Raw genomic sequence first — 14848 nt, 5'->3', positions numbered from 1 at the left:
CCACCCTCTCTGTGAAGAACCCCCTCCTGACGTCCAGCCTAAATTTCCCCTGCCTCAGCTTAACCCCGTTCCCGCCGGTCCTGTCACTAGTGTTAATGGAGAAAAGGTCTCCTGCCTCTCGACACCCCCTTACGAGGAAGTTGTAGACTGTGATGAGGTCTCCCCTCAGCCTCCTCTTCTCAAGGCTGAACAGGCCCAGTGACCTCAGCCGTTCTTCGTACGTCTTCCCCTCAAGGCCTTTCACCATCTTCATAGCCCTCCTCTGGACACTTTCCAACAGTTTCATGTCCTTTTTATACTGTGGTGCCCAGAACTGCACACAGTACTCGAGGTGAGGCCGCACCAGTGCAGAGTAGAGCGGGACAATCACCTCCCTTGACCTACTAGCGATGCCGCGTTTGTCTGCCTGCGCAGGGCTGAGCCTGGTCCATCAGGAGACCATTGCCCTAACTGCACCCAAGGCTCTCAGTGCAAAATCCACAGACAAGAAATGAAACAAAAACAGACAAATAATATCATATAAAATATGGGGAAAAAATGATCATAAATGTACAGAGCAGTAGATACCTCAGTAAAACAGGGATGAAAGTATTATCCAGAAACTATGTAGTCCATCCCTCTGCTCAGTAAATCTGTAATGCTGGATAGATGCTTTTCTGATCTCTTCTTCAGGCTTATCAGTATAACAATTACAAACATACCTCACATTCTAGTGCTTCACCTTACCTACTTTAAGCAAGCTTTTCCTCATGTCCCATCTGAATCCCCTTTATTGCAGAGCTGGTCATTCCTCCTTATTCTTACACAGTAGACATGGAAAATAGATTATATTCTTTTTTTTTTTTTTTTTTTTTAAGAAAAATATCACTCTCCTCAAGATTAAACAATTGTTGCACCTCAAGTTTCTTCCCTTTTTGAATGCTTTTTTTCTGTGTGTGTTCATTTTCCTATAGTTCAGAGATTCTTAATGCACAAGGCCCAGAATTTTTAAGTATACCATCTGATGCTTTACCAGTAGAGAAGTGGTTAAATTGCCAACTCTTGTAGGATCTACTGCCCATAAGTCATTGCTTCATGTTTGTGTATTTTGGCAATAGTTTGAAATAACTGACTCCTTGTCATTTTGTAATGTACTGCATGAAAATAGCCTGCCAAATATCTCTTCATACTGTAGCTGGTTTCTGCATTAGTGCAGAACCTCACTCTTGACCTCTGCAAGCATATGTCTAAATACTGTTTCTTTCTGTTATGTTTAAAATAAAATTTTCACTGTGCAGTTTCCATTAGAGCTTCATTTTACAATTTGGACTGGAATATTAGAGATGCACATTCTTCTGCAGTTGTTTTTTTGTTTGTTTGTTTTTGTTTTTTGGTTAAAGATAAATTTTACCCCATGGATTTTTTCCTCATCTACTCTTATACCAAGATATATTTTTCTAAATTTTACCAGCCTTTCTATCAGTATAGTAGATATACTTGCTATACCTAACTACCTCCATAAAGTATAACTCATTGCATCAACATACCTATATTTCTACTGTTACTAGTCATCTTGATTTCGGAAACTGACATAAAACATTGTTTTATACTGAAATAACTGCAGCCAGATTATCATTGTGCTAGCTTAGCCACACCAGCATGTGTACAAATAAAGAGATCCTGGTGTAGACAATGCCTAGGAGCATACTTTTCTGATCATAAATGATTTCTGGCCCAGCTTCTTGCTCCTACTTTTCTCTGCCACTATCCAGTGTTTCTGTCTCCTGAAATCTGTAGCGTGTGTGCAGCTACACCTCAGTGCTCTTGCAGTACAGTACTGAGAAAGGAAATATATACTAACCTGAATTATATAGCTTTATATGTTCCACCCTCATCAATATCCGTCACTGTTCAACCGTAAAGTATATATATACTAGATCACAGAATATGGTGCAGAAATTTATCAGCAAGCAATGAACATCTTGCTTCAAAATCATAAGGTAATCAGCCATTCTCAGAATAACCCTGTGCCCAACTTAGTAAACCTGTTGAGAATTCAAACTAGAGATTAAGGAGAAGCCACAGTGGCAGATCTCAGTGAGCAATACTTTCCACTGGGGACATTACAGGAAGATGGAGGCAATTATTTCCTAATCTGGATCCACTCTAGATAGAGCAGTTCATCCGATCCAATTATATGCACCTTCCTAAAACACTATACAATATTTCAGTGTATCTCAGAATAAACACTCTATATTACTTTCACAAGAATTTATCATTCTCCTCTCCCTTGAGCTAGATTACACCTATTAAATAAACAATTAAACAAACAAAAACAATAGCAAAAACATAATGAACTTAATCCATTTCAGGAGAAAAACAAACAAACAAACAAACAGTATTTGTTCAGGGAAATTGTTCTAGATCTTACTGTTATGAGGTACAATTAAAATATAAATGTTCTTTTATAGCAAAATTACTACTTCATTTATGAATACATAAAATGGACTTTAAAACTGTAGGATTTTATACTTATTCATTAGATTTTAGTACAGTTTTTATAAAAACAAGCATAAAAGGCTAGTTCTTACAATGTTTTTCCTTTTTTCTTATTCCATTATTCCCAGCAAAGTTCAAGGTCATACTGACAGTTAAATAACTGGAATGTGCATTAATATATCCATTCTTATTCATTTTTTTTTTGCTTCAAAAGACTTTTTAAAGTAAATGGACAGTGTCTCATTAATCATTTTACTCATTTACTTATTGGCAAGATTCTCTAGATTTAAACTAGAGATTATGTTAGTAAAATCTATCCCCATATGATTTGAAACTAGCTTAAACTGTTTCACTTAAAATTATCCCCAAGGAAATGAATCAGAAGACTAGTGAGTTGCAGCACTGACAGTTCAAAAAGGGAAGAAGAAAATTTTTTTAAAAGTATATGGCTTAAGAATGAGCTAACTAGAGTATCTCAGAAAAGATGATTTGTCAGTGAGGAATAACTATAAATATTATTTTTCTATAGAAATTACCAATGGGATTGCAGGCCATGATATATTGTTCCAAAATTAATTACCATGCTTCTCCGCAGAGCTTGGTCTCCCTTGGCAGAGGTTCAGTCTGAGAATGACTCTTTAACTTCCGATTTTGAAGCAGTTCATCTGATGATAGCCTGGAAATCTCTGCAACATATTCCATAATGAGGTATAAATATGCCTGAATAATTAGTAGTATAAAAAAAAAAAAACAAAAAAAAAACTGAGCAGAGAGCAGTCACACAGAGTGATATGAATGTTTTTGTAAGGTTGGCTCACTTAAATTTATTTAACGTAATAAGTGTAAGATTGTACAAGGAATGACAAAAAGGCAGATATTAAAAAGGTTAGTAACTTTGAGATGATGTATATGTTCCTGTGAACAAGTGAACTAACATGATCCAGCGCTTTACAGAATCCAAAATAAATAAAAAAATAAAAGGAATCTTTGAACATAAACATAGGAAAATAATTGAAAGTAGACAATGCTTCATCTGCTTAAAAAGTGGCAGTTGTTGACAAAGCTAGTATTACAGTTCTGTTTGCCATATTTTACACCCCCTCAAAAAAAAAAAAAAAAAAGGAAAAATGGGAAAGATATAAAATGAAGCCATAAAAAAGAGAAAATGCATTACAATTAAAAATAAAATTTAAAAAGAAAATGATGCAATCTGTTTATTTTGATTGATTTTAGCAAGTGATTTTTTAGAAACTAAATACTGTATTTGAAAAGACGTTTGACCCAGAAGAAAACAACTTGCTGATTGAAGCCTAGGAAATTCAGAAAAAGAAATTCTCTTACTTTTACAGGTAACAGAGGTGGTTTGATTCTCCATTTTTTCTAGAAACTGATGGCACGATGTTTTCCATAAGATGTTCTTCAGTCAGTAGTAAGATATTGGTCTCAGAAAAATAAATAAATAAATAGATAGATAAATAAATAAAATTATGTGGTGTGTGTCATATAAGGGATCAAACTAAGTGACTTAATCATATCTCCTGGTTTAAAAATCCATGAATTCATGAGAAATACTGAATAAATAAATAACTAGGAAGCTTCACAGTTACACTATAATCTTTTATTCTGACTAATTGCAGTGCTGCAGTAAAACAACTATGATAAACTTCTAGGGACCATTGAGGTTCTAACATGTTCCCTGATACACCGTTGAATGCCAGACCACAGTCCTGGTCATTCATGTCACCCACACCCATTGATGTGGTACTCATCCACACACCTCTGCAGGGTATTTGGAGGGCAAGGGAGCAACAGCACTCACTGTGTGCATCCCCTTGGCTCTTGCAACATTTCAATCATGGTAGGATACTTGCTGTAGCTGTTAGAAGTTTTTAAATCCACTTAAAAGCTCATCTTTGGGGAAATTAATGTGCAGCCAGATACGATACCCTTCTAATGGATAACAGCTTTCTCCCAAAGAGGTATTAGGGGGAAAGGGAGAAGTTTTCCTTTCAGGATGATGGTGATACCAGCTGCCCTCTGCTCCTGCTAGCTTGCAAGACTATGAAGACGGGGATGCTTCTCAGAACCTGGGCTGCATAAGAAGAGACAAAGAAAAGAAAAGGAAGAGGAGAGCTGCTGAAACCCAGTGCTGTGAGAAAAGAGAAAGGACAGATCCATTCAGGATGGCTGGCCAACAAAGCTTACAGTTGCAAGGCAGCACTGCAGGAATGGCAGTAGTGGTCAGTCAACTAATCCCTCTTCCTCTGTTTTTCTTGCAAGGTGGGAATGTCTGTCTGTTACCACATCCTTGCTCCTGACCCCTTGGAATTGCACAAAGGCTGGAACTGCATTAGGTGCTGTGAGAACTGGAGATAAGTCTGTAAGGGAGCCTCAAAATTAAACACAGGAAAGGAAAAGAACTACTGATTTAGCAAAAAAAAATAAATAAAAAATACAGTGCACTACCTGTTCAGCACTGAGCCCTTCATAAACACAGAAGTGTATGCCAAGTGACACCACTTACACTCATATATATATAAATATAGGATATATATATTCCTATATATATGTATATATTCTATAAAGAATTATAGCATGTCATTTGGTTAGCTAATCATTCATCAGCCTGGGATCTGTATTATTTAGATAATGTCAGTAAGAGACTGGCAATGGCGATGGCAATTGACAATAGTTGCAACGTATTCAGTCTTGGTAATATAAAATATTCGTATTTTAATTGTAGGCATAAAGCCACCTAAATGCAGTTAGAATCTGAATTACCATAGAGCTAACACAGCAAAGTTTGTTTAATGTGTGATGTGGGCACACTCTATATTTACGGAAGCTATTCAGTTTTCCTAGAGTGACATGCATGACCCAGAAAGGGAATAGAGAAATTGATTAATGAGCTGAGTAATCAGCATCCTACAGACAATGAAGACCAAGAATTGTGTCTTTAAGTGAGCACACATTAAAGCACTGAGCAGTACTTATTAATTACAATCTTCCACTCTAATTACTTTTGTTTTGCAAGAAACCTCTAGAGTAGTAGTGGATCTTCTGTTGATCAAAATACATTGACTTCTCCAAGATCAATACTCTGCACACAAGCAGAATATTTACCTAGACAGCATCTGGGAGACTTTTAGATAGCAGATCATTACAAAAAATTATTGAATATCAATATTTTAATTGTTGCCACATTTTCACGCAAGAGTAATTGAAATAAATCTTTAAATTTAGCAGATAAAAATGAAATAAGATATACCGTTTTATATTTTAGTATTGATTCCAACATAGGAGTTACCTTCATTGAAATACACTTTCTCAGACTGTTACTAAGACTGTTGTGAATCCATTTATTATTATTATTTTTTTTTATCTAATATAAACCTAATGGGGGGAGATTTCAGTTTACAATGCTCACATTGTAAATCTGTTAAAGCATCACACAGCCATGTGATGGTCTATCATCTTAGCATATCTTCTTCTCATAACACTTTTCATAAACCCAGCAACTTTCCATATATCCCCTATCCCTTTCACTCAATAAGAAAGAAAGAGATAACATACTGGGAGTAAAGATTTTTTTTTGTAGTCAACTAGCTTTTGAAAAGGTGGGTTTTAGGCCTACCAGATTGTGCTCACCCCTTCTGCAGCTGACTCAGGACCCTTGGTTATGCCAACATATCCCTTTGTGGGTTCACCTTGCAGCATAAAGTGAGGAGCTGACTTGGCTTTTTAAAAAGTAAACCATAGGCACTCTTCTTTTGCTGTCAGAGGATTGTAACTCATATCTGTTTCTCACTATCAAAGCCCATAATAAGTGGTGAGGACAGCAGAATGGATTGAGTGGAAAAGAACGTTAGTTTTACAGGCCAGCATCACTTCATTAATACAATATGCAAAATAGCTTCAACAACACTTCAACCAACTCCTCTAAAGAAATAAAACTGTGCTTAAGCTCTTTGCAACAATCTGCATGCTATTTGGTCCTGAATCATGGCATACTTCCAAGTTTTTACTGTTGAGTCATAATTTTTATAGGTATTTATTTTCCTACTGTGCCTGGTAGAAAGAGGCTCCATCTTCACCTTGTCTTCATCATCATATTGTGGTTTCCTTCCTCTTCACACTAGACCAGATTAGGCATTTATGAAGCCATGCAGTTACACAGCTCAGGCACTGACCCTTCTGAAAAATAACCAAGTTTAGTGTTGTATTAGCATTAAATATGTTGTGAGAGAGGGAGAATAAATAGCTGGGGGCATAAAGGAGGTACTAATGGACATACACTTCCAGCAAATATGCTGATTTACGTGCATGTCAAACTACACCCTCAGAAACTAATTACAGGCATTAATTTTTCCTCCATCTCTGGGTAAGAAAACTCATCTTTTTCACTCTATGTTAGCACAGCTTTACACACCATGGAGTGCTTTACAATGCTTTACATAGCATGCTTCTCATTTGTCTATGTCATTTTTTTTCCAAATATTTAGATAAGGGTGAAAACTATAATGAACAGGAGACTGATGGCTGTGAAACACACTGAAGGTAAGACGAATGGACACTCTTAGGTCTCATCTGGCTGACTTCTGGACTCTAGAAACAAATTGTTGCTTGGAAGAAATAGTATTTACTTTCATCTAAATACAGATCTGTTATTCAATGTATGACACCTGCTGTATTGCCATGGAGCTTTTTAAGGCTGCACAAACCCTAATTCCTTATTTTTATCCACTGCTAGATGAAAAATTTGCATGTAAGCATCTATCATGGATAGGATCTTCCTCTTAGACCCATGTAGAAAGGGAAGATGACAGTTACACATGATTTTGTAGATGATATTTACATTTGCAATAATATTTCGATTTTCATTTGTGTGTTTCTCTGTTGTCATGCATACAAACATCGTCATCTTTGTTTTGAGGAGTTACTGGCAATGTAACTGGAACAGGAGTTACTTCTCCCATGCCACCTTCCAGAATTTAGTTATGAGGCAAAACTGAATGATTTTAAAAACTATTTTTCCTGTAGTTAATTTCCTGCTTGTAGAGTTTTCTGATTTTGCTGATTTTTTTTTTAACTCTCACTGGGAAAAAAAAATAAATCCATATCAAACCTTTTTTTTCACTGAAACAGCATGTAATTTTTTTCATATGTCAGTTCTACTTTCAACAGTTAAACAATCCTCTGGGTTGGGTTTTATTTATTTAAATTTGTTTGTTTGACATACCCTTATAGAAGTGGGAAATGGAATCCATGTGTTAAACCTCCAGCATTGTCCTTCACCAAAACTATGTCCCCCACAGTGCCAAGCTTGCTGCAGGATAAGAACTATCCTGTTCATTTGCTGTCTAGCACAATATAAGCTCTCATCCTGACTGGTGTCTAGGGATGCTATTGCTATGCAAAATATAATTAACAACATCATTAATGCACAGTTATGTCAACATCCCTTTATTTATTAGAGAAGGTGTGCTTGTCTTGATTCATTTATTGAGCTTTATGTAAGCACAATTAAATATAATAGTTAATTAAGGTACTGAAATCACCTAATTAAGTATATGTCTATCTGGAGACTTTCAGCAAGAAAAGACATTGAACTAGAAATACAAAATAAAATATTTTGATAACACTGATCATGATAAAAATGCAGATTTTATTTTATTTTATTTTATTTTTTATTAGTTTGAAAACTTTTATCCATTAGCTGCTTTAGAGATTTCAGGAGGGTACTCTGCAACTTTCTTAGTGAATTAAGAGTGGTAAATCAGGCCCTTTGAACAGATGCATGATTATCAAAGGAGGAAATAACTGTTCAACAAGTAACAGTAAATTGAGTATTGCTGCTAATTATAGAATAGCTCAGGGTCTCTCATCCAAAAGGTATACAATCCACACAGTGGCCAGGACAAGTAAAACTTCAACCTATAGAGAGGCAGCTAAACATACAAAGAGACATAAAGGATTGTTGCATTAAGGATAAAATTTTATCCAAAATTCTGTTCAAATTCAAATAGTAAACCTACACATTGAAAAGATGGATTTCTTTTCATTGACATTTTTTCTGATCACTGTTTAATCTCAAAAACTGATAAATAGCCTTAAATCATAATACCTAAAGTGCAGTCATGGCTCAGGAATAATGTTAACCTTTAAAATTTTATCTTCTAATCATTCTGCTTCTCATCATAAATGCACTGTTGTCTTCTTTTGTTCTGGGTAAACCCTGTACTGCTAGACAACTTTATGTCCCTCTTTTGATCTTTTAAATCTGTTCAGTTTCTCAGTGACTGAGTGAAAGTAGGCAGACTGAGTCATATCCATTACTTATTGCACTGTCATTATGTTTCATAAACCTTTGTAATACACCAGTTACTGTCTTTTCAAAAACAACAGTAGCAACAAAATAAAACCTGCCACTAGACACTGATCTATTGTCTTCACTGGATTCACTGCTAGGGCTTCTCATTCCATCCTCAGATGTCAAGCTTTGAAACCTTGGTAAGTTTAGACCAATTTCAGATTGCATTACTCCAAACATATCCACAAACATGCTCCAGTTTTCAACCCATCTGTGATCTGTGTTGATAGCAATAGCAGAAACATTTCACTGCTTCAGAAGCATCAATCTAATCAATTAAGCATTCAAACAACCAGGCATTTGCATGACTTAAAGTTACTGCCAGAGATCAGGTTTTTTTAATATTCCTTTATTTTTTTTCCTGTTTTCTTGGGAAAAATCTATGATGAAAGCAAATTGTATTGTCCTTGACTTACATAATGAATACTTTCAGATTCACTGAAAGCTTGAGTTTTTATCAGATAAATTGGTAACAAAATTCTAGCCTTAAATGCAGGGAAGGGAACAGCCCTTTGTTGTGAAATCATACATATATAAGCATTTTGCTTTGGCATTTTCTAAGTTGAGAATTATACTTAAGAATACTGTTATTACTCTGTTGACTTGTAGTCAAAGTACTGCACAGTGTAATGTTTATTATGTCAAATGACACATTAATTCCATAAATCATAGATTTTTTGACTTTTTCATTTCAAATGTACATTAAAATACATTCACATTATTTGCAATCTTAGACTAAAAAGACACAAACTAATTCCTTAATGGAATGGCACCCAGTTTCTATAGATGTACTAGCAATTCTAATCTTTAATGATCTAAGCTTAGTAATTCTCACCATTTTTACATTGCTAGGATTTTCCAGACAGTCTCATCTGAACAGCAAGGTTTAACTACAGAAATTCTAAGCTTTTTAAATTATAAACTAGAACAATAAAAATATAAATGAATCTTGATTTTACAGTAAAGGCAAAAGCCTATACTTTGACTTATAGCTATGCTGTGGACTTTGACATAAGAAAATCTTTCAACTAAGAGCTGCTGCAGCTCTCCATTCCTAGAATGGGGACAAAAACATTTCTCACTCTCTTCTATTTTCTCCTTCTTCCATGATACATATCTATATTATCTGATTTTATGGAAACTTTTGTCTTACTGGTATCTGTTCAATACATCAGGGAATAACATTAATACTCTCTGAAGAATAACAATGCTGCTTGAAGTTCTCTATTAGCTGTAAAGTAGGGAATATACCTAGACAATAATATCTCTTTACTTTAAGGAAGGCATAGCATGCCCTTCGTTAGCAAAGAAATGGTTATTAAAATGACTGCTAAAAGACCTATCCTTAAGTACACAGAATAGAATGTGTAGAAAATTGAGATTCTAACCAAATAAACATTTAAACTGCATTAAAGATTTGTATCCTGAAGTGAAATCCAGGTCCAGAAGAAGGTGATGAAGCTTCCTAGGAAGTGCTAGAGAAAACTACTCACCTAAGAATAGGACAAAAGGGAGCACACAATGAAATTTCTTCACATAATAGAAAATGCTAATCATGGGAGTGCCTACTCCTATAAGATTTCTTTCTTCTCACAGAAAGGTGCCTTTATCTATTCAAGATCAATAGTGCTGTACTTTTCCCTGAGAGTAGCTGCCTAAAGCCTGTTCTGAAAGGGTTTGCTGATTTTGCTTTGCAGGTCTTAGAGAGCCTTTGAATCAAGGACCATGGTAACACACAGCTGCATGGAAACATACCTTTTGTTGGTATATTTTCAGTCTCTTTTAAAAAATTTTAATGCATTTTAGCTAATGATAACAAATTCACCCTGCAGTTCATCAAATATATTTGATGCCATTTCAGTGCTACCTACAAATAAACACAAAGGAGAGTGCTTGGCCCTGGGGCTCCTGGATCATAGCTTTGCCCTTTGGCAAGTTGCCTCATGGTGGTTTGTTTTATCAACTGGTATTTACAGCGTCAAATATCTGGAATATGTTTACAGAACATTTTGGTCATGTCCTGACAATATATTCAATACGGACAATGTAGATTTCAAAGTAGCAATTTTAGAAAAAGAAGGGCCTGAGAAGATTGAAAATAGTTACTTGCAGGAAGCAATATGCCAAGCAAACCCACCACTTCTGCCATCATGTAAGCTCCTTAATTTCAGTGGGGGAAGGATTCCAGGTATGGAAAAGGCAATGTCAGTATATTTATGCAAATAATACGCAGCAATTTTTTTAGGGATTTAAGTCAGGTTCCTAAACTTGAATCTCTGAAAGAAACTTTTGATTGCTTTGTGATAAACTACATATTCGCAGGCGCTTGCATACCAACCGCTTACAGGAACTCAGGCAACTGCAAATTAGATGCTTCGCCATGGCGTGGTGCCACTTAAAACAGGCATGCAATGTCACAGTACAGTCTTTCAGGATACTATTTTCTGTGCTTAGGAGTGCTTGATACCATTACATTCCTTTCTCTTAGTTATTCACATAAGAGAATGCATATTATTTTACTAACAGCATGAACAGTTTTCTTTAGTTTGATTATTATAATTACCCTCCACTAGTACTTATTGATATCTGCAGCAATTGCTACTAAAAACTACTCCTTTTGTTATTCTCACAGATGGTTTTTTTCTTGTGAATGCTGAAAGACAAATGTAGTTTGAATTAGAAGTGATCATTCCAAGCTCTTGATAATGGTACAGACTACAATCCACCATCTATAGTTGTTTCACACAGTCCTAATATGAATTACAGTAGAGTTCTATCAGGATTTTCCCTTAACATAATGTAACAAACTTATATTCCAAGAAAATTAGAAAATGTAAATCAAAACCTGAATGTAATAACTTACGGTATTGCACCACTGTACAATAGCAATTACTGAAAAATATCATAGATTCTATATAAAGGACATAGAGTCACTCTTACGGTGATGTTAGTTGAGCTCACACATAGCTCAAATAGCTGTATGCTTAGCTATCCTATGTTTGGCTGGAATGTCAGTGGTTAAAAAGCAATTTGAGCATATCAGTATTCAAACACCAAGTGAGAATCCAACATTAATGGCTTCCTAAATTATTAGTTCAGTACCAATATTTCTGGATTCCTTCAGTTAGGAGCTGAAATGCTCTGCACACTGAAGACAATGTCAGATTCATAATTAAAGCATAGTAAGGATTTTGCTTGAGGAATTTAATTAGTTTTCCTGAAAGGATGCCTTCCATGATCAGGAAGATTTAAACCTAAGTATTCAAATCTCCTGACTAAAGGTTACACACTTCTTTGCAATGAAAAGATTACAAAAATACACATGGAAGAAAAATACACATTTGTATGGTAATAGGTTCACTTCAACCTTCAGGCTTGATAATGCTAGGACTCTAGCAAGATTCCATTTGTAATTTACTAAATTTGCCATTTACTAAATTACACATAGAAAATATATTAGCCAAAAATACATGCTCTTGAACAAATGAGGTATTACAAGTTCATAAAATCAAGTTCAGGTTTAGTGGTCAAGGATCAATATTAATTTGCTATGGGAATACATTAGGTTTTCACACTGGCCCATGTGGAAAGCACTGAGTAGAATTTTCCTGCCTGAAATAAAACTGATCTTCCTGAAAAACATGTGTTTCACAACAGTAACCATGACATAGCAACGCAAACTAAAAGAAGAAGGCTTTGAAGAAAATGTTCAGGATAGGGTTGATATAGTAACAGAAACAATATATTTTGATAGGTAATTTCCCCTCATATTTCATAATATTCTTGATAAGAGGCAGCAGAAAGAGGAAGTGATATGTCTACATGTCTAGCTACAAAATTAATTTAATTATCGTAACAAGAGAGTTTCAAGTTATTCATTTGGAAAAAGCTTTTTAGCACAGAGGATAAAAGGAATGGGATGTATTACTTAGGGACAACATGTCCCTTGTAGCTGGATTATAAGCAGAAGTAAAAGATGCATCTATTAAGAATGATTAAGGAGTACATAAATTTGTTTTTGCATGGCCAGTGGAAACTATGATTCTGGGTCATAGAATCACAGAATCATAGAATAGTTTGGGTTGGAATGGACCTTAAAGATCATCTAATTCCACACACACACCCCCCCCTGAAATGGGCAGGAATACCTCCCACTAGATCAGGTTGCCCACAGCTCCATCCAACCTTACCTTCATACTGAAGCCCCATTTTTCATCAATTTATGTGATACAAAACACTACAATGATTGCATATCTAAGCTTCCCTCTACAGCAAGAACAGAATAAGACCAATGTATTCTAAGGCAAAGTATGCAGAACTACCACAAACAAAAACATACTACTTGCTGGTATACTAGTTTGAAATGGCACATCAAGAAGTTACATGTCTTCTGGGTGGAAAAATCTCCAGATGATGAACTTTGGTGTATAACTAATCTGCAGTTTCAAATGAAGTTGTATTACATATAGTGCTTGTAGCTGTCCGATTCTGCACATTTGAAAGACAATTGTTTTCAAAAGCTTTTACAGTAAATCAGCATTTACCATTTAAGCCATTCCATCTCACTTAGACGTGGAAAGGGACCTAACTCATGACTGCCCTTTAGACTCCTTCTAAAGACAACAGACGGAGATAAGTGCTTCTGGAAGATTACTCGAAGCCAGGTGGTTACCCATTGATCTCCACTATCAAAGCAGTCAACAGGAACAGCTGAGCCTAGGTCTTCACTGGTTTTGAATCCCACTCAGAGACTGTAAATTAGTTGTACTCTTTCATATTAAAACATACTTGGAATATTTGTAAGGTATCTCTGAGGCTATCTGAATTGAAGGCTACATTTTAAGACAAATGAGAAATTCTTGCTATGACCTTAAATTATAGGAATGTATCTGGCTTTGGATGTTTAAGGAATCTACTGTGTGTAGAATTAGATGTCTCACTGTTATTGTCCATTGCTAGGGTTTACTCTAAAAAATATTTACGAAATTGTACTCTTCATTGCCCCCCAAGAGGGACTATATAGATAGAGCTTCCTTATTAACTGTATCCTCACATTCAATCAGGCTGGCGAATTTTCCTTTTCAGGTGATTTCAGTTGTTACATAGGAACTTGTTAAATTAAGTGAGAAAAATTATTTAAACTGCACTCAGAAATACTGACAGCTGAGACAGATTAAATGCCAAACTGGAGCTGAAATATTTAATCAATCATAAAGTAGGTTTCTGTGAATCTGGGAAAAAGCAGGAGAGGTGACTACATTCTGTAACAACTACGTATTTGTGTGTTTTTATAACATCCTTCAACCAGTGATCTTAGAGAACTTCCTGACAACTTTCAGAAAGATTTTAGAATACAAAAAAAAAAAAAAAAAAAAAAAAAAGAATCAGGGGAATCTAAGAAAAAGAGTTATTTGCTTTCCACTCAATACAGACTTCCTAGAATGTGGTACTTGTTATTTTCTAACCCAGACACATCAGAGACATAGATAATGAATTATTTGGTAGAAATGAAATTCAGTTTTAACTAGAACTAGGCAAAAAACTTCAGGAAAGAGCCTTCTTTGAATATATGTCACACACTGCAGTTAGCAAAATAAAATTAATGTCAATGTCACTGCTGAAAGAACAACAATGGAACTTCCTAAGAAGTTAATAAAAAATGAAATCTCACCAGCCTACACTCTGTTTTAAGTTTGGATTTACATATCCAAAACCTACTTATTATTCTTATTATTTGAAGCAGCAGAGTAGTCTGCCTACTTTCCAAGACAATTTTTCTTATATACCTACCTTATTAAATACTCTTCTCCTTAACTTGGTAATCCCTTGGGTCCATCTGTCACGCACCACCCAGCGTTTTTAGAGATACCTTTTCTGGTAAGATAAGAACACTCATCACAATCCAGGCTTAGGGGGAAAAGCACTGAAGCCTATTAACATTCCTGGAAAAAAAAAAAAAAAAAAAAAAAAAAAAAAAAAAAAAAAAAAAAACATGAACGT

The sequence above is a fragment of the Netta rufina genome, assembly GCF_964035555.1.
Source record: "Netta rufina genome assembly, chromosome: 2".
In the NCBI taxonomy this organism is placed as follows: domain Eukaryota; kingdom Metazoa; phylum Chordata; class Aves; order Anseriformes; family Anatidae; genus Netta; species Netta rufina.
Note: the sequence above shows the minus strand (reverse complement) of the source record.